The following is a 20,390-nucleotide window of genomic DNA, read 5'->3' as shown; positions in this document are numbered from 1 at the left end:
TCAGTTCTGAAACCAAAAACTGCATTAAATGACAGTTATTCACTATAAATCTCCCAGAGTTCATTATTTTGTTGAATACATGCACATGCCAGATTTGGAGCTACTAATACTGGAGATTAATGGTCAGGGTAGAAATCATTTGCTGGCCCTTTTCTTGGCAGATATGCAGCTTTGACACATACCCACTAGAAATGAGGACATTCGTCTATAGTTTATAGATTGCACAGTGGAGAAGTAAGAATTCCTTTGCATTACTAAATATCTAGGAGGTGGTTAAGGTCTCAATTTAAAGCCCTCATCTCACTAGCCAACACATGAGTTCTAAAAAATCTTAGCACTTATCTACTTGGTAGTTTTCATCCAAAATTTCAAAAGCACTTTACAAAGCTGTGGAAGCATTATTAACCCCACTTTACAGATGGGAAAACTGAGTCCAAGAGGGGGTTTCTTTGGCTTTTATTTAAAGCGACTTGCTGAATGTCACAGGGTAAATTAGTAGCAGAACAGGTCATGGAGCTCAGATTCCTGACTCCTCCCCTCATGCCGTATCCACTTAAAGAAATTGTTAAATGCTGGCCCAGTGCTAGTGTTTTTATATGTGAGCACAGTTCCACCTATTTTAGGCCTTGGCTATACTTGCAAGTTAGAGCACATTAAATCAGTCCCGGGCACCCTAACTCCTGAGGTATCCACACTGGCAAGGCACTTAGAGCGCCTGGACTCCGCGGCTGGAGCGCTCCTGGTAATCCACCTCCACAAGAAGCATAAAGCTTGCTCCTTCCTGGCTGAAATGCCCGGGTGTCAGCGAGGATGACATATTGCATTGCTGTGCTGTGATTGGCCTCTGGAAATGTCCCATAATACCTTGAAGTCAAATAACCACTCTTCTCATTGTTTTGAACTCGGCTGCAGGCAGGGGTGGCTCCAGGCCCCAGCACGCCAAGCGCGTGCTTGGGGTGGCAAACCGCGGGGGGTGCTCTGCCCGCACCATGAGGGCGGCAGGCAGGCTGCCTCCGCGGTTTGCCTGTGGAGGGTCCGCTGGTCCTGCTGTTTCGGCGGACCATCCGCAGGCAAGCTGCAGAAGGCACCCTGCCTGCCATGCTTGGGGCGGCAAAATTCCTAGAGCCACCCCTGGCTGCAGGCATGCGAATATCCCCTTTCAAAGCTCGGTTTCTGACACCTGGCATGCTTATCAGCTCTGGGTCACAAAGCAAACCATCACTGTGGAATGCTCCTGCTGCAGAGGCAGGCATTTGTGCATTGTGTGTGAGAAAGAGAGATGGGGGTGGCGGCTGATGTCATGGTTTTCCCCATCTCTCTGCTGCTGTCTGAACTTACAAGACAGCATGCTGACACACTCTCTGCCCCCCTAACACAGTCTTTCCCCCCACATACACACAACATGCACCCTGTCACACTCCACTTCTCTGATTTGAAAAGCACGCTGCAACCACTTGCACACTGGGATACGTACCACAATGCACTGCTGTCTGTGGCGTTGCGAGAGCTGCTAATGTAGCCACGCCACTGCGCTTGCAGCTGACAGTGTGAGCACACGGCAACATTTTTCCTGCTGCCGTCTCGAGGGCTGGTTTAACTCCCTGCACTCTACATCTGCAAGTGTAGCCATGCCCTTAATCAGTCATACTCTCTATCAGCTGTGAATTCCTCACACCGATCCCAGCTTCCTTCTCATATGGCATGGCTTCCATTCTTTGCAATAAGTTCTAGCAGAGCCAGAAAATTCCCTGGCTCTGCTAGGGCTCAGAGGACACAGCCCCTTCATGCTAATCTATTTTAGAATCTCAGAAGTCAGGGATGGAAGGGAACTACTTGGGCAGATTCACCCTGGCTAGGGCAGGGCCAGAGAAATTGTCCTCTGAGAGGGTTCACTCAGGGGTAGTGTTTCCACTTTCTTCGTGCCTTGGAAACAGCTGCTTTATTTCTGCTGTAGACTCAGTAAGAACCCACTAGCTGGTCAAGTTCACTTTTACGCTTGGATTTAAACAACCCATTCAAAAAAAAAAAATGGAGCTTTGACTTGCTGAAGAACTCTAGTTTAATGAAGTGGTTCACAGCAGGTTTACGGCTCCCACCATCCGTCTAAAGAATTTCTGCTGCCTGTGATGTAATTATCGGAATCAGGCACAAATCCTTAGAGCCTGGCAATAATTAGAAGTTTAAAAGGAATATCCTCTAACCTTCTTATGATCTGTTGAAATCTTTAGCTGAACTGTCTTTACTTCTCAGCAGAGTTCTGAACTGTATGACTTCAACTGCTAGGTATTTAAGAAAGTATTAAAACAGAGATTGCAACATAAGGATTATGTTAACAGCTTGTTCTGTTCAATTATCTGCACACAAAAGTTGTACCTCTGTAGCTCTACGGGTATCATTAAGCAGTTCTTGTGCCTAGCTTGTGGCTGGCCTCTACAAGGGATGGAAAACAAGAGCAGAGAGAAAGCTGCCCTAGTCACTCCTGGAGATCCCACCCTTTCATACTTTGAGGGTTCATGCATTAATGCAATGTTACCGGTATATTTTAAGTGTTACCATCCCCCTAGTGGAGGTGCAGTTCAGAGGCGCCAATTCAGATATTTCGGGGGGCGGGGATGGAGGGAGGTAAAATCTGGTTCCTGCCAGTTTCCGTGTGCCAGATCACATTATTCATGGAAATTTGGCCCAGACATCCATCTGTCTGTACAGAAGAGAGGCTGGATCAAAGTTCAGTGGTGTTGCAACCACACAGCTGGAGAGATGCTCCATACCATTTTGTTAGCGTCCATAGTATATTGAGAATGGAATCATGGCTATGACCCCTGCTGTCTCAGCAACCTATGGAATTTTGAGAATCTGCAAAAACCTTTGGTGGAGGGGAACAGGGGGTTACTTCCCCCACGAAGCCCCCAGTTGGTGCCATTCATGCAGTTATACCAATATAAAGATATTTATATCAGTATAGTCATTCCCATATGGGAAAGAGTCAGCTATCTTGGTATAAGCCACCTTTATACCAGTATAATTGCGTGCACATAAATATTTACACCAATATAACCCCAAAGTGAAAAATCACCCCCTAAACAGAAAGTTATACCATAAAAAATAGGTGTAGCCCATGTCTTAGACATATTTGATAAAGCCAGAGACTGTCTTGGGCTCATTTGTAAAAGATCGTTCCCATAATAAAATATTTTATTCTGTATTCTTCATATTTTATCATGGGACAAAACCTGGGGATATGTGATTCTGCAACGAGTCCAGTTTCCCCCACTCACAGTGTGTATAAAAACAGTGGGACAGTTGTGGGGCTTGGTCCTTCTCTCTTCATGGCACAAAACTCCTACTGACTTCAAAACTGTCAGATGAGGCAGTTTCATCACCCTAGCTGAGAGTATCCCTAAACATGGAGCGTCACCTTCCTACATGCATGGCTCAGTGTAATTCTACAATCAACAAAATATAAAACAAAGTAATGGGCCAGATCCTCCAGTGCTGGAAATTGCTGTAGTTCCATTGTAGTCATGATGATACACAGCAGCTAAGGCTTTGCCTCCGTGATGGGATGTGACCTGTAGAATCCATCCAATGATGCAAGCTTGCATATGGTCCCAAGACCTGCAAGACATGACTAGGCGCTCCTGCTGCATTATTCATTACAGAGAAGCACAGGGTGATGGATCAGGTTAGCAGCATTTGGATGGGAAGACAACTTTGTAGGACTTGGAGAACAAAATCACACTTGGAGTCAGACTCTCACTGTTGAACCAGAATAAATTAAATAGCAATAAAAAAATGTTCTCAGTGAGGCTCCAAATAGAACTCAGAGGGTGTTTTGTGCAGCCATGGAAAAAATGCCATTGTTCAGCCAAAAACAGACTAGGTTGGCTAGGCAGTGCCAAGATTTCCCCCTTTCCCAGAAGAAAGGTCTGACTCTTAGGGAAAGGTTAAATCAGGCTGAGTGTTTCCTCAGAATACATGGCTCTCATACCACTCTGGAGGATAGGGTAGCTCACTCTGGCCAGACTCGGTCACAGTTCCTTCATGCCCGGGCTCTCACAAATTCCCTGCACTGAGAGCTTGCAGCCCTTCTGTTTTCTCTGCCAGCTGCTGGATGAAGTCTATATGATGAGGTAAGCGGCAGTAGTGAGGCTGGGGGTTAAGTGAGATTGTTATGCTATATTGCTGATGCCCAGGGACGTGGTCAAGTTGTTTGTAAAAAATTAGGCCATTTAATTTGTTGGATAACTTGCTCATTAGGGATCTAATGCCTTTAGTTAGTCATATATGGCCTAATCCAAACTCCCTTTGTGACTTTTCATATCAGGAATATAGGTGTAAGTGCACTTACTGAACTATGGGTGAGGAGGATTCTTCAACTCACAGAAACACATATGGATTTCAGTAAAAGCTATTCATATCACATGATAACGTATGCAGCTGGTGGGGTGTTGGTACAGGAAAACATAACCAAGAAGTTAGCCACACGGACAAACGATTAGCTGAATATTATAGAAAAAGACACAACCACATGAAACTCCCTCTTGCTTGTTCGCTTTGAGACATCTTCCCATGACAGGAGAACTGCCTCCAATCTTATCATCCAGGTGTAGGTTCTGTTCTATTAGAGCATGGGGATAGGCACACAGAGAAAAATGGCTGAAAGGAAGTTGAGCTAAAATCTGCCAAGATTATTTCTTTTTCTTCTTCTTCTTGGCAGATGAAGCCTTATGATCAAAGCATGCAAATCTGTGCTCCTGATCCTGCTTTCCTTTTTCACCTAGCAATGCCCCGGAAGTTCAGTTGAAGTCAATGGGAAATTTGGACCCTTCTCTTGGGATGCAAGATTGGTCGCCCCAGCTTGTAGAACAAAAAAAGCCACTATATCATATTCATCGCTCCACTTAAATATTATTAGCATTATTATTTATTTCTATTATGGCAACTTCTAGGTGGTCAAATATCCAGCAATAGGTGAGTGAATCTGCCAAATGGGGGAATGAGAGCACAATAAAATAAATTATAATCAATTTGGCCCCTGGTGGAAAATTGCCCACCGAGAACAGAGCTAAGGCCATTGCTCATTTCACAGAGTCCAGATGACACCTTTCTCCTCTGAGGTGGTGGTTTTAGGCTCAGTACCATTGGAAGATAATGAATCTTGCTTTTCAATATAGTTTCCTTCTGTGAGTGGGAAAAGCTGGCTGCTGGGTTCTGGGCCAGATGTTTGTTACCAATGGGTGCAGGGAATTTATAGCATGGAATAAAAGATGAAAGGGAATGTAAAATGCAGGCAGGTGATTCTGTTTAAGCATCTGGCCTCAGGCATCACAAAGCCTTGCAAAGGTCAAATATAAGCGGCCCCAAACATTTGGAAAGCACAGTAAATGGGATATAAAGTGTTGCTGGTTCTTAACTAGTTTTATGGTGCATAAGATATACATTAGGCAAATGAATTTGATTAGGGAACACTGTGTCCTGCTAACAAAATTAGGAGGAAGCATCAACATTTGTATTCAAAACATTTTGCCTCTTACAAGGAGGAAGTTTACAGAGACAAGTTGGGTGAGGTAATATTGGACCAACTTCTGTTGGAGAGAGAGACAAGCTTCTGAGCCACATTTACTCAGTCTGGAGAAGAATTTTGTTTTTTTCATACAATGAGTAGCTTTTATTATTTCAGTAGGCGCGTGGAAGAACTTGTGGGAAACCAAAATAGCTCCTGTGGGCGGGACTGTCCCCTGCAGAGTCCATTTCCTCTGTGGCTGTCTCCCCCACCTCTCCAGGCCTCCCAGGAGGCCTCTCTGAGCATTCAACATCTGTAAAGGGGGAAGAGGTGAAGACTAGATAGGCTGGAGGAGCCAATCTGACACACTGTGCCCTCCTCCAGCCCTGTGGAGGCTGCTATAATCTTGGGACTGCACGATCTTTATGCTAGAGCCCTCACCATATTGTGGGTAGTCAGAACTCCACAGGGACAGTGGGGGATAGAACACAGAGCCCCCTGCTCCGGAAGCCCAGAGCCCTAGATCCCAGGGTGGCTGAGTCACGACTAGGATGGAGTTGGGCAGTTTTTTGCATTGACCTTTTAAAGGGCATCACCCTGAGAACTTGAATGGACTCCCTACATATATTTCACGAGATAAATGATTGCCTGCTATAAGAGTGCTCTATGGCTGTATAGATGTTAGTTATTAGATAAGGGGCTGGGAGCGGAGCTTTGGCTGCCATGATGGGGTGGGGCGGGAAGAAAGGGTTAAGGGGGCCAAGGCTGGAAGTGGGTCTGGAGCCAGGGACTGTGGCTGGGAGTGGGGGCATGGCTGGGCCATCGTTTGAGGGCTGAGGCTGGGGACAGGACTGTAGTAGATCTACGAGCGGAGCAGAGCAGGGCTAGATGGCATTCTGTCCCCCATGGGGACTGGCCTGGACCCTGCTGTGCCCCCTTCCCCCGAATGTTCTTCCCTGCCCCCCTAGGGGGCATGCCCCACAGTTTGGGGATCTCTGCTATAGAATTTGTTGTTGTTTATCGCACTCGGCTTCCTTTGTGCAGCTCTTTACACCAGCTCTCAACAAAGTGACCACCTCAAAACAGTGTCCGCTTCTTTCGTTTTTTGTTGTGCCTGATGAGAGGCACTGGGTCACTTTGGCAGTGGCTGTGAGCAACATGCCAGTCCCCTCTTGCAATGCAAATGCATGAGGTTGTTTGTGAAAACTGGAGTTTTTTGCCTCAGCCCGTCACACACTCTCCACAGCAGCGGTGGCTATATCATTCCCCTTGGAACTGACAATACGGAACTTGAGCCATGCTCCTGACTAGGGTGACCAGACAGCAAGTGCGAAAAATCGGGACCGGGGAGGAGGGGTGCTAATAGAAGCCAAATTAAAAAAAAAAATCCCCTAATATCAGGACTGTTCATATAAAATCGGGACATCTGGTCACCCTACTCCTGGCATACTGGGGCCCTAGTGCACTGAAAGAAGCATGTAAGGGGGCTGTCAGGGACTGACACCACTGCAGCCAGTCAACCTTGCAGGGGAACAACCGCTGGCTGACAAAGATGCTTGTTCAGGACTTGTTAGAAGGCACCTAAGCACTGTGGGCCCTGTGAGTCATATCCAGCTATATCATCCTATTGTTAAGATGAGGAGTTAGCTGGTCTGTCTTCTCTTCTTGTATCTTGGAAAAAAGATATTATGAGGAGGATATTATGACTTATGAGGAGAGGCTGAGGGAACTGGGATTGTTTAGTGTGCAGAAGAGAAGAATGAGGGGGGATTTGATAGCAGCCTTCAACTACCTGAAGTGGGGTTCCAAAGAGGATGGAGCTAGACTGTTCTCAGTGGTGGCAGATGACAGACCAAGGACTCACAGTGAGGGAGGTTTAGGTTAGATATTAGGAAAAACTTTTTCACTAGGAGGGTGGTGAAGCACTGGAATGGTTACCTTGGGAAGTGGTGTAATCTCCTTCCTTAGGAGTTTTTAAGGTCCAGCTTGACAAAGCCTTGGCTGGGATGATTTAGTTGGAGATTGGTCCTGCTTTGAGCAGGGGGTTGGACTAGCTGACCTCCTGAGGTCCCTTCGAACCCTGATATTCTATGATATCGAAAGACTCTTTCTTGCCTTTTACCTTCATTTAACACTTTCTGAGAAGGCCATATCTAAACCTGGTTGATGACCTCTCATGGTAAGTGCATAACTTGTCCCCTGAGCTGTGGTATTTTGAACTGTTTGTACCTGGACTTATATCCTCCAGTGCTTTTTTATGTCTTGAAGCAGAATGCTAAGTTTGCCAACCCTCCAGGATTGTCCTGGACTCTCCAGAAATTAAAGATTAATCTTTATTCAAAGATTATGTCATGTGATGAATCCTCTGGGAATATGTCCAGACAAATTTGGCAACCCTAAGGGGGCCAGGAAACCAGAAACTGTCACATCACATATATTTCCTTTATCCAGCTGTTTCTTTCAGTCCTTGGGTTCTCTGCTATGTCAGAGTTTTGTTGGAATCTGCTAACGATGCAAAACTCCTGGATCTGATTCTGATCTCATTCTCTACTGACTTCAATGGACTTACTCCAGTTTTATGCTAGCGTAACTGAGATAAGAATCTGGCCCCTTCTTTGCAATCTCCCTATGCAGTTATTCTGTTTGGCACATGCAGCAATCAACAGGTGCCATCACATAAAAAGAAACCTGGCAACAATACAGCAATGGTTGAAAAGCTTCCTGAAGAAGTATTATGGCTTCCAAAAATTATGCAGCTAGTCCATTTAAATCTATATTGCTGAGCACCAGTGGAATAGCTTTCCCACACAAGTGGTGAATGGGCAGAAGGCTGTCTAGCTGCAGGGACTTGAATGTAGGCAGCTAGCAGACCTTTTATGACCATCGAATGAGGTGGGCAAATGCAAGATCCCCCAACCAGTGCCCGTTTTGAATCTGTGCACCTATAATTAAGGGGATGAGTCATTGCTAATCTGGATGTTGGCAGATATAACTTCCTCAGCTGTTCAAGTCGCTTTTTTCAGCCCTCTCAGTCATAGGTTAATTTTGTTCAGGTTTTGGAAGAAACATAAATATCAAGGCCTCAATCCTATGAGTATCTGAGGGTGAAGACACTTTGCAAATTACTCTTTTGCTAAGGGTCTGATCCTGCTAACACTTAAGAATGTGAGTAATTGTTTTCAGAACCAGGTCCTTTATTCTGAGAGCTTGTTAGTGAAATGTGTGCTCCCTGGGGGCTGATGAGCCAAATGCATACACTAAAGCATCAGGCACATGCCTGAAGCAGTGACTCATTAAACAGAGCTGTCACTTCAAGAGATGGACAGGAATATGGAGAAATTGTGCTCAACTAGGTGGCTACCCAAAAGTAGGGTGGTTTATTATTTATCTCACTTCTACCCAGTAATGAGCTATCAGTAATTTAACAGGAGGCTACCTTAAAAAAATGTCCATCTCATGCTGTGTCTCGAGTTGGAGCAGAGGTGTGATTCCCAGCTTGCATAGACACATATGCTAATTCTCATCCTGCTAGGATGCTAAAAATAGTAGTGTAGCCGGGGTAGCATGGGCGGCAGAGAGCAGTGGCACAGACTAGCGGTGTGGAGTACAAACCTATGTGGCACAGCCAGCTCATGCTGCCACTTGTCACAGCCTGTGCTATCCTGGCTTCACTGCTATTTTTAGTGCACGAGAGCTAGTGCGAGCATGTCTGTGTGAGTTGGGAATCACTCCCCTAGCTCCAAGTGTGGATGGTGATATGTGGCACATTCCCAGGATAAAATTCTTCTCTTCCCTGCCAAATACTAAGAAGTTCCCTCAGTTCCATAGCTCCATCCAAAAGCCATCAATCCCCCCTACCCCATATTTTACCCAGTGCTTTTCATTCAGTTTAGATACTGGGAATGGATTGGTCAGATTCACTTTTCAGTGGTGGGGGGAAGGGGAAGTGAGGGGGTCTAGTCAGTTTCACTATCTCATCCTCATGCACTAGTCCAGCGCTGTTTGGGCTCACAGTTTCAGAGGAGAAGGTTTATATGTAAAAGGATAGATAGAGAAGCAGTGAATTTTTGATTCAGAGTTTTGTAAACTAGCTCTTTACAATCCTGATGTTCTGAGTCTATGAGAAAAAACCCATAAAAGGGAGAAAAGTGTTCACAAAACACTACATGGGTGTTTGCCAGGCTGAGTTACTTGCAGAGCCACTGGGAAGTGGAAAGGGCAGGAGGCGCTGCCCAGAACCAAACTGGGCATGAGGTTCCACATGGATTCTTGGCCCCATCCTTGCATAGCTTGGGACACGTGTAATGTCTTCACCTCTGCTTGCTGTTCTAGCCCCACAGCTGCCAGGCAGCATGGCCAGCTCACTCCCCCTCCCTCCTTCAAGGGTCTGATCCATCTCCCATCAGTGAGAATTGGCATTGGCATTGAATTGGCCCAACGTGCTGCCATTGATTATCCTTTCATACCTGCAAGCAGGCTCCTACTTTGAAAGGGGGTAAAAAAAGCCCAATATCAGGACATAGGGCCGAATCCTGGAATCTTCACTGACTCCTGACACAGGCGGAGCTCCTTTTTAAGTCAAGGGAGCAAACACTGAGCAGCAACCGACTGAGGCCCTAAATGCTGCAAGAAGCAACATTCACTTTAAGTGGTAGTTTATTGTGTAAAACACAAGCCCTTGATTTTTGCATTTCAATCATCTTGGGCCATGAAAATCAACGAAGGCCAATTTCAAGGGACAGCCAGAGACTTTAAACTGCCACTCCTGCCTGAAAACGTTTTACTGCCTATTGTTGCAAGTATTAGTATTTATATTGCCATAGGGCCCTGGAAGTCTAGTCAGGATCCCATTGTGCTGAGCGCTGTTCAAACAGAGCATAAAAGATAGTGTCTGCCTCAAAAAGCAAGTGTCACCCAAGATCACTGGAACTGATCAGGAGTGAAATCCTGGCCCTACTGAAACCAATAGGAGTATTCTCATTGTCTTCAACAGTGCCAGGATTTCACCCTATCTTTTCAATTTACTTCGTGCTCAGGATAGCACATTGGGCATGATTCTCACCGATGCTCCTTTACATGGCTCTGGTAACACAAAGGTGCCTTAAGGAGTCAGTGTAGTGTCCTTAGAATAACTGAGAACCAGGTCCCTTGTGTCTAGTAGTCAGTTGCCCCTGTGGTCCATGTGAGTCTTTCACAAAATAAACAGGAAAAATGTTTTTCTTTAAAAGGGAAATGTGATTGTAAAAGGAGAACATTTGGCAATGGGAACTCAGTGTCCTGAAATAACTTTTCATTTGTATTTGAAACAGGCCAAGTTTTCAGGTTGTGACCCTCTGGCTTTTAGTTATGGTCAATTTCACAGTAAGAGGACTGATCCTTATCTGGTATAAATTGTCATAGTAGGCTCATCAAATCTTATGGTGAAATACTGCCCTCCCCCCAAATTAATAGCTAAACTCCCATTGACTCGAGTAAGGCAAGAATTACAGACTCAATGCTGAAATGTGTGGATTTTAAGCACTGCAGGAGTGTGAATACCAGCTTTCAGCTAAGTTTTCATGAGGAAGTTTGCGCACAGAAAAGTTTCCATCGGTTTGAGGGGCACAAATTTCAACAAAATTTTAATTTGGAGCCAAGTTTAAGTTGGCACTTTCCTTTTCATCATGTAGATTGGATGATGTAATAAATAAAGGGCATTTTATTAAAAGCTTCAAAGTGATCTCACAAGGGTCAAGACAATCAGAAATATGTGAAACTCCTGATTATTGTATTATATCTTTGCAGTTTATGTATAAACATTAAATTTGCTTTGTTAGACCCTTTGTATCTGGCAGAGATTACAGAATAAAAGCATAACTGCTGATGAGAGATGAGGAGCAGTCCCAGATTAGAAAAAACACAAGATAGAACTGACACTCCTTTCATCCCAATACAGCTGAGACACTGAGGGTCTTTTGTTTTTAGATGAACTGCCCCCAGAGATTAGAAGGCTAAATAGTTGACCCCCCCAAAAAAACAAAGATAGTGTGTTATTTTTTAAATTACTGCAAATATAAAGCCCACACACAGAGACACAGACTTCTCTGGCCTTCTCTTGGGGAAGACATCATGCAAAAGCTGGAGCTACACCAAACAGTGTATACAATCTATTGATGGGCTGCTGAAGACCACCACAGAGCTGTTTGGAGTTGGGGCCAACATATGCAGTGACTTGGATGCGAGTGTTTGAAATAGAAGGCAAGGGAGCGAAGCAAATGAAAATATCCTTCCTCTCCCCATAAGGATGGTGATTAGCTCCAAGATTCTTCCCACACCTATCTATGTATATATATATTTTAAAAAACTTCAACATTTTTCTGATTCTCCTTCCCTGAAACTTTACAAAACTTTCCTCCAACTTCTAAAAATAGCTAGTTATTCCCCACCCTCACTCTTGGCAGGCTTTATAGTTTGTTGGATATAGTAGGAGGATGGCTTAGGCACTAGTCTTATAAACTTTAAAGCAGAGACCCCTTAATTTAGGCACTGATCCTGCAATGACTTACATGTGCATAATTTTAGGCACATGAATACACTCTGATTGAACTCTACACAAGATCAGTGGAAAAAAAAATTCTCAGGCTGTTTCTTTTAAGGAGAAAATTAAAACAAGCTGCTTGTGGATTGCCAATTAGAATTCCTTGTGAGCAAAAACTCTTTGTAACCAGACCAGCCAGCTCCCAAGTACCCTCTTGTGAGGTCAGTCTGCAGCAGCCCTACCTCAGTTTCCCCACTCTCCTTCAACTCAGGGGTCCTTAAATCAACTTCAAAACCAAATACTTTTTTGGTTTTGCCAAACCTCTCCATGGGGCTGGATTTATCAAGTAAAGTAACCAAATCAATCCCAAAACAGTGTTCTCAAGCCTCCCACAAGTCCACCCATGTAATTCTTCATGCTGGGGCCTCCAAGGCCTTCCCTGCCTGGTGTCTTTTCTCTAAGATTACAGCCTGCTCACTTGCAGCACTTAGTATCATCTTTCCCAATTCGCTTTATAGTCTCTCAGTTCCCACCTAATACCTAAAAGCCTCCAGCAGAAGTCCATTTACTCCTAGAAGCCATTTCCTGCCTTAGTAGGCTTTAGCTGAACCTTCTCACCCCCAGCTTAACTCTTCTTCCTATCACCAAACATCTTCCTTCCCACTGTTCTTTCTCAAAGCATCATCTCCTCTAGACCCAGCTGGTTCTATTAACTAAACCACCCCTTTCCCAGGTGCGGCAGGTAGGGCTAATTGTACCAACCTTCTAGCCCTTAAATGGGGAGGCCCCATTTATTCCTAGTTTCTCCAGATGCCTACCATGAGTGCAACAGTAGCTTATTTCTTTTACAGACCAAGCAACCCTGCATGTTATCCAATAAGAAATACTATTACATGGTAATCAAGCAATATTATTCCATAGAAATCAAGCAGACTAGAATACTGCACAGGAAATAAGTAACTTTTAGGGGTCATTGGGAAAAATGGGGCTAAACATGTTTTTTTAAAAAGCAATTTAAATTTTGCTAAAACTTCATCTGTATTTTTAAATTTTCCAGCCAGTTCTAGTGATTGTGTTTTGATCAGCCATGTGTTCTAAGAGTCTCTCTCACAGCTTCTGCCTCCTGATAGAATAGGAAATATGGAAGATGGTCTGAAAGGTGAGTTTCCTTCTGACATTGACACCAAACAACTTATTGATCTGTAATCACAATGGCCTTGATCCAGAGACGTGCTGTGATTTCAGTAGGAGTTGAAAGTGCTCAGAATTTACCAGGAGCTTCTCGGTCCCTGTCTGGATCAGCCCTGAAAAAAGCTTTGTTGTTTTCATTTTTCACTGTCATCGACCTAGTTTCTGAAGGGGAGGAATTTTACAGCCTCTTTCTTATCTCTGCTTAGCACAATTTTTCTAGTTCATTAAAACCCTGATAGTTTAAAGGCTATGTGTGATTTCAGAGACTGGTGTATTGAACTCCTGCAGTTCAGGCATAGAGCTCGTTAGCATAATTTCCTAAAGATTAGCAAACCCTGCTTCCATTGGAAAGCCTTAGGGAAATGTTGTTAGTCCCCTTAATTTCTTTTGACCGGAACAACAGTGCATGATTGTGGAAGCTGCCTGCTGAGTGGAGATGGGATTCTGAGGAAAGGTTTTTCCTTTAGAAAAACTGCATCAATTGTGATTCAAACCCATTAGCAGCTTTTGCTAATACACCATGGAGTCAGACACTTCTTTTTTCCCAAGTGCGTTGGAACGCTTGGGAGGTTTTCAGAATAACTGTGTTGCTTTCAACCCATATTGGGCTCACTTCAGCCATCAGCTACACTCGTGTAACCCCATATTAACTTCAACAGGCTTGCCCAGTTCTGAATCAGAGCGGAATGTGGTTCAATCAATGGAAGGACAGACTGTATGTTGTAATACAGAGCAGCTATATATTATAATACAGTGGAAAAAATTAACTACATCATTCAACCTCCTAACTACCAATTAGAATGTTCCAACTATACCAAACCAATTCCAGAACCAAAATTTACATGGAAAGTCATCTACCATAGCTCTGCAGTGGAAATTCCTTAAGAACAAGGACAATTTTGTGTATACTCTGGTCCCAAAGGGGAGTTACCCCAGATTTATGGTGTTTTACTTCAGTTCAAATAATACAGCACCAAGAATAACACAAGGGTCAAAATTAGTGACAAAGAGCCTAATGCTGCTTTCGTCTACACTGGTGTAAATCCTTAGTCATTCCAGATTTATGCTGTTGTTAGCAAAGGCGAATCTCCCCCGCCCCAGATGGTTAATCAGCTGCAGCTGTGAAATGAGGGCTAAGGAAAACCTACAAACAGAAACATAAATGAGGGCATAAGGTTTTTAATACTCCCACCTGTAGTCTCATAAATTTAGCTAAACTGGGAAAACAGAGTTGTTGGCCCTGAACAAACTCTTTTTGTTGATTGTATAAGAATAGGACCCTAGGGGATCAGGAGCCAAGAATCAGGGTTTCCTCTGACACTTGGATTGATTACTTTGTCTTGTGCAAAATGCAGGGGATGTGGTTGCTGAGTCTACAAAAGCCTACCCCCATGTCTTTGTTATTTAGTGGGGCGTCTTCTTGTTCCGCTGCATGAGCATGTTCTTCATGAATGAGATTGAATGTGTGTGTCATTTCAGCCAGCAGACCCTCACGGGACAGCAGAGAAAGCTGTTGGAATGTTTCACTCACCAGACCACATACAATAGGTACCCTACAGCTAACAAGAGGAGGAGACTCTTCCAAAGACTAAAGGAAGTTCATGACCGCTTAGTTGCCAACATTTTAAATTGCAACTGTAATTTATGGGAGATTTGCCTTTCCTGTCATCTATGCTACAACGGAGGTAAAATATTGTGCTGCTTACTGCAAGAATTAAATCCATTGCTTTTACGTAAAGAGCCCTTCTAAGCTACCAGAGAACACACTTTTTTCATTATGATAAATGTTTTGTTTGTTTTTATTTTGTTTAAGGTACCAAATGACATGGATCATGAAAGCTAGAAAACTGGCAGTAAAGAGTCCCCAACTCAGAGGCAGGAAATGTAGCTGCTATTTGTACTGCCCTTCTAATGACCTCAACCTCTGACAGGAATCAGTGAGCCAGAAAGATATTTCAGTGCCTAAGCAGACTCAAACAGCAAGGTCACAGATTGCAATGTAACAGAATATCAGGGATACATGAGCACAGGATTTCCCATCGTTTCAAAGGCTTGTCAGCACCAAGAGTAAGTAAAGACCAGGCCAGCTGTTTACGGATGAAGGATATTTTATTTTCAAGGGGGAAATGCAACCCACCCTGAAATTTTCCCTTTTGTGTTCTGAACTTTATAATGGATTCTTCATACATCTTGGATTAAATTCACTTCGTTCTAATTTTGGGTAAGAACGTACACAGCTACAACCTGACTCTTTTTTGAAAAAGAAACTATCCGCATGTGAATGAATTACTCTTCTTTTCAAACCAGGTTTTTTTAATCACTTAACATTTTTGTTTTACAAAAATCAGTGGGAGTTTTACTGTATAATCTTCAGCGGGCTGTAATTTGAGGTTCATTTTAGGTCCAGGAACTGTTTGGTGTTATGGCAAAGGAAGGGTTTATAAATGATAATGCACAGACAGCAATTGTAGCTCTGAGCAGAGGGCACCAGTATCATATTGTTTAGGCATGAGCTATAAGGTGTTTACCTGCCACATCCGCAGATTTGGCCGATCGTGGCTCCCACTGGCTGGGGTTCACCGCTACAGGCCAATGGGGGCTGCGGGAAGTGACACAGGCCAAGGGATATGATGGCCGCCCTTTCTGCAGCCCCCATTGGCCTGGAGCAGTGAACCATGGCTAGTGGGAGCCACGATCGGCCGAATCTGCGGACATGGCAGGTAAACAAACTGGCCCGGCCTGCCAGGGGCTTTCCCTGAGCAAGCAGCGGACCGACTTTGAGAACCACTGTGTTAGAGGAGTTTCAATTGCCTGGCTCAGCAAGACAGGTTAAAGGGGGCCCAAGCTGGCAGAACAGGTAGACTCAGTGGTATTTCAGCACATCAGGTGGTTTCCTAAGGGGCCACATAACCCATCACAGCCACCTTATAGCCCATGCCTAAACAATATGATACTGGTGCCCTCTGCTCAGAACTACAATTGCTGTCTGTCTCTAACACACACACAGGCACAGCCACACTCAGCTGCAGATTAGCTCTGGGAAGACTCGGTTTAAGGGACTTCCTCCAGCATTCTGGCGCTCACTCCTTTTACAAACCCAAAGATTTTATGAAATTTGCCCCCTTCCTTAATGTGGAGAGAGATGTGCACACTTCTTACGCTCCAGTTAAAAATTACAGAAACTGGGTTGAATAATAAACAAAACAAATATTATTAACAATAACAGGCAGATTTTAAGTGGTAAAAAGGGTGAGAAACAGAACAAAGCAGATTACTGACTAAATGAAATCAAACACTCAAACTAAGCTAGTTTCACTAAAGAAATTTGGTTACAAATAGTATTTCTCACTTTAGATGTTGTTGCAGGCAGGTTGCAAAGTTTCTGTGGTTCAGAGTTCCAGTTCTGTTCCTTTTCAGACTGGACCCCTGTCTCAGTCTGGACTCACCCCCTTGCCTTCCCATCAGGCGGCTTTTGCAGTCTTTTTTCTTGGGCAGACAGCCGTGGAGAAGAGGAGTCCAGTTTGCCTTTCTCCTCGTCCTGAAATAGGATTTACATAAGGCGGGAATCTTTTGTTTCCCAAACTTGACCCCTCCTTTTCTTACAGTGGAAAGTTTACCAAAACATTACCTGAGACTTCTTGTATCAGATGACAAGACCACCAGACTCTGTAGGATCACAGCAACCATAAGTCAGCGGCAGTATGGAGTGTCCATCAGAAGACCAAGCTTTTCACAGTCCATCGTCCTCATTGATGGGCCATCCGCCCTGTCTGGCTTTTCCATTGTTATACCTGAAGTGATAGCATTGGGCATCACCCAAAGTAGCATAGTGGAACTACAGATACATAGTCAATGTTCCTAACTGCAGATTCAGAAATGACACAGGCATACAAACTGCATAATCGCATTTGGTAAATCATAACCTTTCCAATATCAGAGGGGTAGTCGTGTTAGTCTGGATCTGTAAAAGCAGCAAAGAGTCCTGTGGCACCTTATAGACTAACAGACGTGTTGGAGCATGAGCTTTCCTGTGTGAATACCCACTTCATCGGATCCAACAAAGTGGGTATTCACCCACAAAAGCTCATGCTCCAATATGTCTGTTAGTCTATAAGGTGCCACAGGACTCTTTGCAACCTTTCCAATGATATCTCACATGAATGATCTTGCATAAAGTATATCTCAGTTATATCACATTCATATCATAAGCATCTTTTCATAAAGAATATGGAATGTTATGTCACAGTGACATCCTTTTAAAGACTGAACGGTAAATGCTAAATCTAACTTCGGTGTCAGCACAAATCCATTAATTTCCATAGAGCTGCACTGCCTTATACCATGATGCAGTGTCATATCTTTGCAAAAATGTGTGTATTATGAGAACATTATACCTGCCTTTGAAACATCTGTGACTGGCTCATTGTTTAAGCCCGGATATTAGATTAGGTGGACCACTGGTCTGTTTCACTACAGCAGTTAGAATCACTGATGTAGGATATCAAGATGGCTTTCTTATAACTACGTGAGATGAAACTCATTGTTAAAGCTAATATAAAATCTGGTTATTACAAGACCATCAATGCCATTAGAGTCCTTTATCTCTATAGTGTTTATAGACTTTGGAGATTTTGATCAACGAAGACCCACATGGATTTAATTTCTTAATTTCCCCAGATCACACATTCCACAAATAAAACCGAACAGATTTCTTTTAAAATTAATTTTAGATTCCTCCTTTCTTGTTCACATCTAACTTTTCTGGCAAGCTGAAAAGATTAAAAAGACTAGTTCATCTTTTAGAAGAGATGTTATATTATAATACCCCATGGTCAAGAAACTAAGCACTATTATGCATTATAGACTTTTATTAGCAGCTGCAGTGTTTCCCTCAAATAAATTAATAAATTCAGAGCCAGCAGGACCTGAGCTTCTCATGAGACACCATAAATAAAAAACCATTGTTTGTTTTGAGGATATAAAGTTTGCTTAGAAAGCAGTTTCAAGTTTCCAAACAGTTATAAACAGAAAGAAAGAAAGGTTTAAAGTTTCCTCTTAAACATTTTTTTCTCCTTTAAAACATTTTATCTTATGATGTTGCATTTAATAGATAAATAATTTCACATCAAGACCGGCATATTTCAGTTGAACTCTATGGATATTCACAGCTGATGGAAATACCATTCAGAGGTACTGTTCTGTGTTACCATATTACGCTCATGATGGCATTTTAACTTGAGAATGACACTCCAATATGACATGCAGGAGGTAGTTTGCGAAATATAACTTTGCAGAGACACACCTATTTTATTGTAGAAATTTATCAGTCTTTCTTAATGTTAGTATCGGGGGTAGCTGTGTTAGTCTGTATCCACAAAAACCAGAAGAAGTCCGGTGGCACCTTAAAGACTAACAGATTTATTTGGGAATAAGCTTTTGTGGGTTAAAAAACGTCACTTCTTCAGATGCATAGAGTGAAAGTTAGATGCCTGTATCTTAATCTTAGGAGTCACAACTTCTGTTGGAATTGTCCTCTGCAAACAAAAAAGCATTTGGGAAACACACACAGTCTTACAAGTTCTTTTTCTTAGTACATGAGCAAGTTTCCAGGCTTGGAAGAAAATGCTGTGCTGGAGTTGGTTTTCTGTGGCAGATTTTTTGTGGGAGCTGCAGCAATCATCAAAGAAGTTTGCTCTCTGCCTTAATCTCTGCAGCCTGTGTCAATTCTTGCAGCAGAGTTGCTCCCCGGGAAGGGGATCAGTGTTTAGAATGAGATCCCTGAAAGAGGGGTTTGCTGGCATGCTTATTTTGAATAGAGCTGGTTGGGGAATTATTTGACAACATGTTTTCAATGGAAAATACTGATTTGTCAAAAACACATTCCTCTGAAAAGTTTTATCAGTTTTGTTGGGAAAGTTTCTTAAGTCCAAAATGGAATTTCTGGTAAAAGCCACAAGAGGGGGAGAGAGAACCCTACTCCAAATAGGCAGTTGATTAGGGCACTCTCTTGCAATGTGGGACACAATCCGTGTTCTCAGAGGGACTTGAACCTGGGTCTGTGAGGTGAGTTTCCTAGCTACTAGGCTGTTCTGGGGTGATTGTCTCTCTTTCTGGTTTTTCATGAAAAACTTCAAAAGGTCCATTCTATATTATTGTTCAGCTCTCTTGTCCCTCCCTCCCATACTTCATTGCTGGAATCCTTTCAGAGATTACACTCAAAGCTGATTTCAGCAGGAAATGTAGAGATGTCAGAGGGAGTTTTAGGAGGAATCTTTCTGAAGTGCATTATTTTAACTTTAACTCATTACCTCGTGCTCAGCTGAACCACCCATTTTGTTCTCTGTTGTGACCCTTGCAATAAGCTTCAATTAGGAATAACAGATGCTGCCCAGAAACCAGGCATAAATTATGTAATACTGAGCATCAAAGCAAACTGAGTAGACTAAACAAAACATATGCCCTGCCACTGTGCATGATTAGCCATGACTAGATTTGCTGGAAGGTATGTGGTGTGGGTTGGGCAGGTGGTTTACATGTCAAATGCTTGGTGGACTTGCAATGAAACACAAACAGACACAAAGCAAATCCCCCTGCTTTGTGCAAGTGCTGAATCTATCTTAAAGGGAAATTGGGGCAGTGCTCTGAAACTGGTTTGCTCAATGGAAAACAACTGCATCTCCCTTCCCCTCAAGTCACAATAATTTTCTTGCTAGACGTTGTTATTGGAGTTGTTTGATGACAACAGGTTCTATAGAAAGCATTAATTCGTTCAAAGCAACAGGGAATATGAAAGTGAGTTGCCACCCTGCATGGAGATGATACTGTGAATTATTCCTGCTGGTGTCTGAATACACTCAAAGTGGTTTCACTTTAGGGGAAGATGATACATAATAAAGTACATTTTACAGAACTGTTTTCATCTTCTTTGTTCTGTGCTTTTTACAGGACAATCTACATTTAACACTTAGAATGCTAGTGATTTCCAAATTGCCAGCCAGAAAGAGATTTATGTCTTCAACTTCCAGAAGACTAAATTACAGTAAATTGCTTTAAATAACACACAGGCTTTACTGGTGGTTTGCCTTGACACCTTCCCTAAGATCACACTCCAGGAAAAACTAAGGGATTCCTCTCAGATTTCTTTCTATTTTCTCTGACTTGTTCTTTTTGGGCCCAGTC

This window comes from Chelonoidis abingdonii, chromosome 19 (assembly GCF_003597395.2).
Source record: "Chelonoidis abingdonii isolate Lonesome George chromosome 19, CheloAbing_2.0, whole genome shotgun sequence".
Lineage (NCBI taxonomy): Eukaryota > Metazoa > Chordata > Testudines > Testudinidae > Chelonoidis > Chelonoidis abingdonii.
This window is presented reverse-complemented; position numbering follows the sequence as displayed.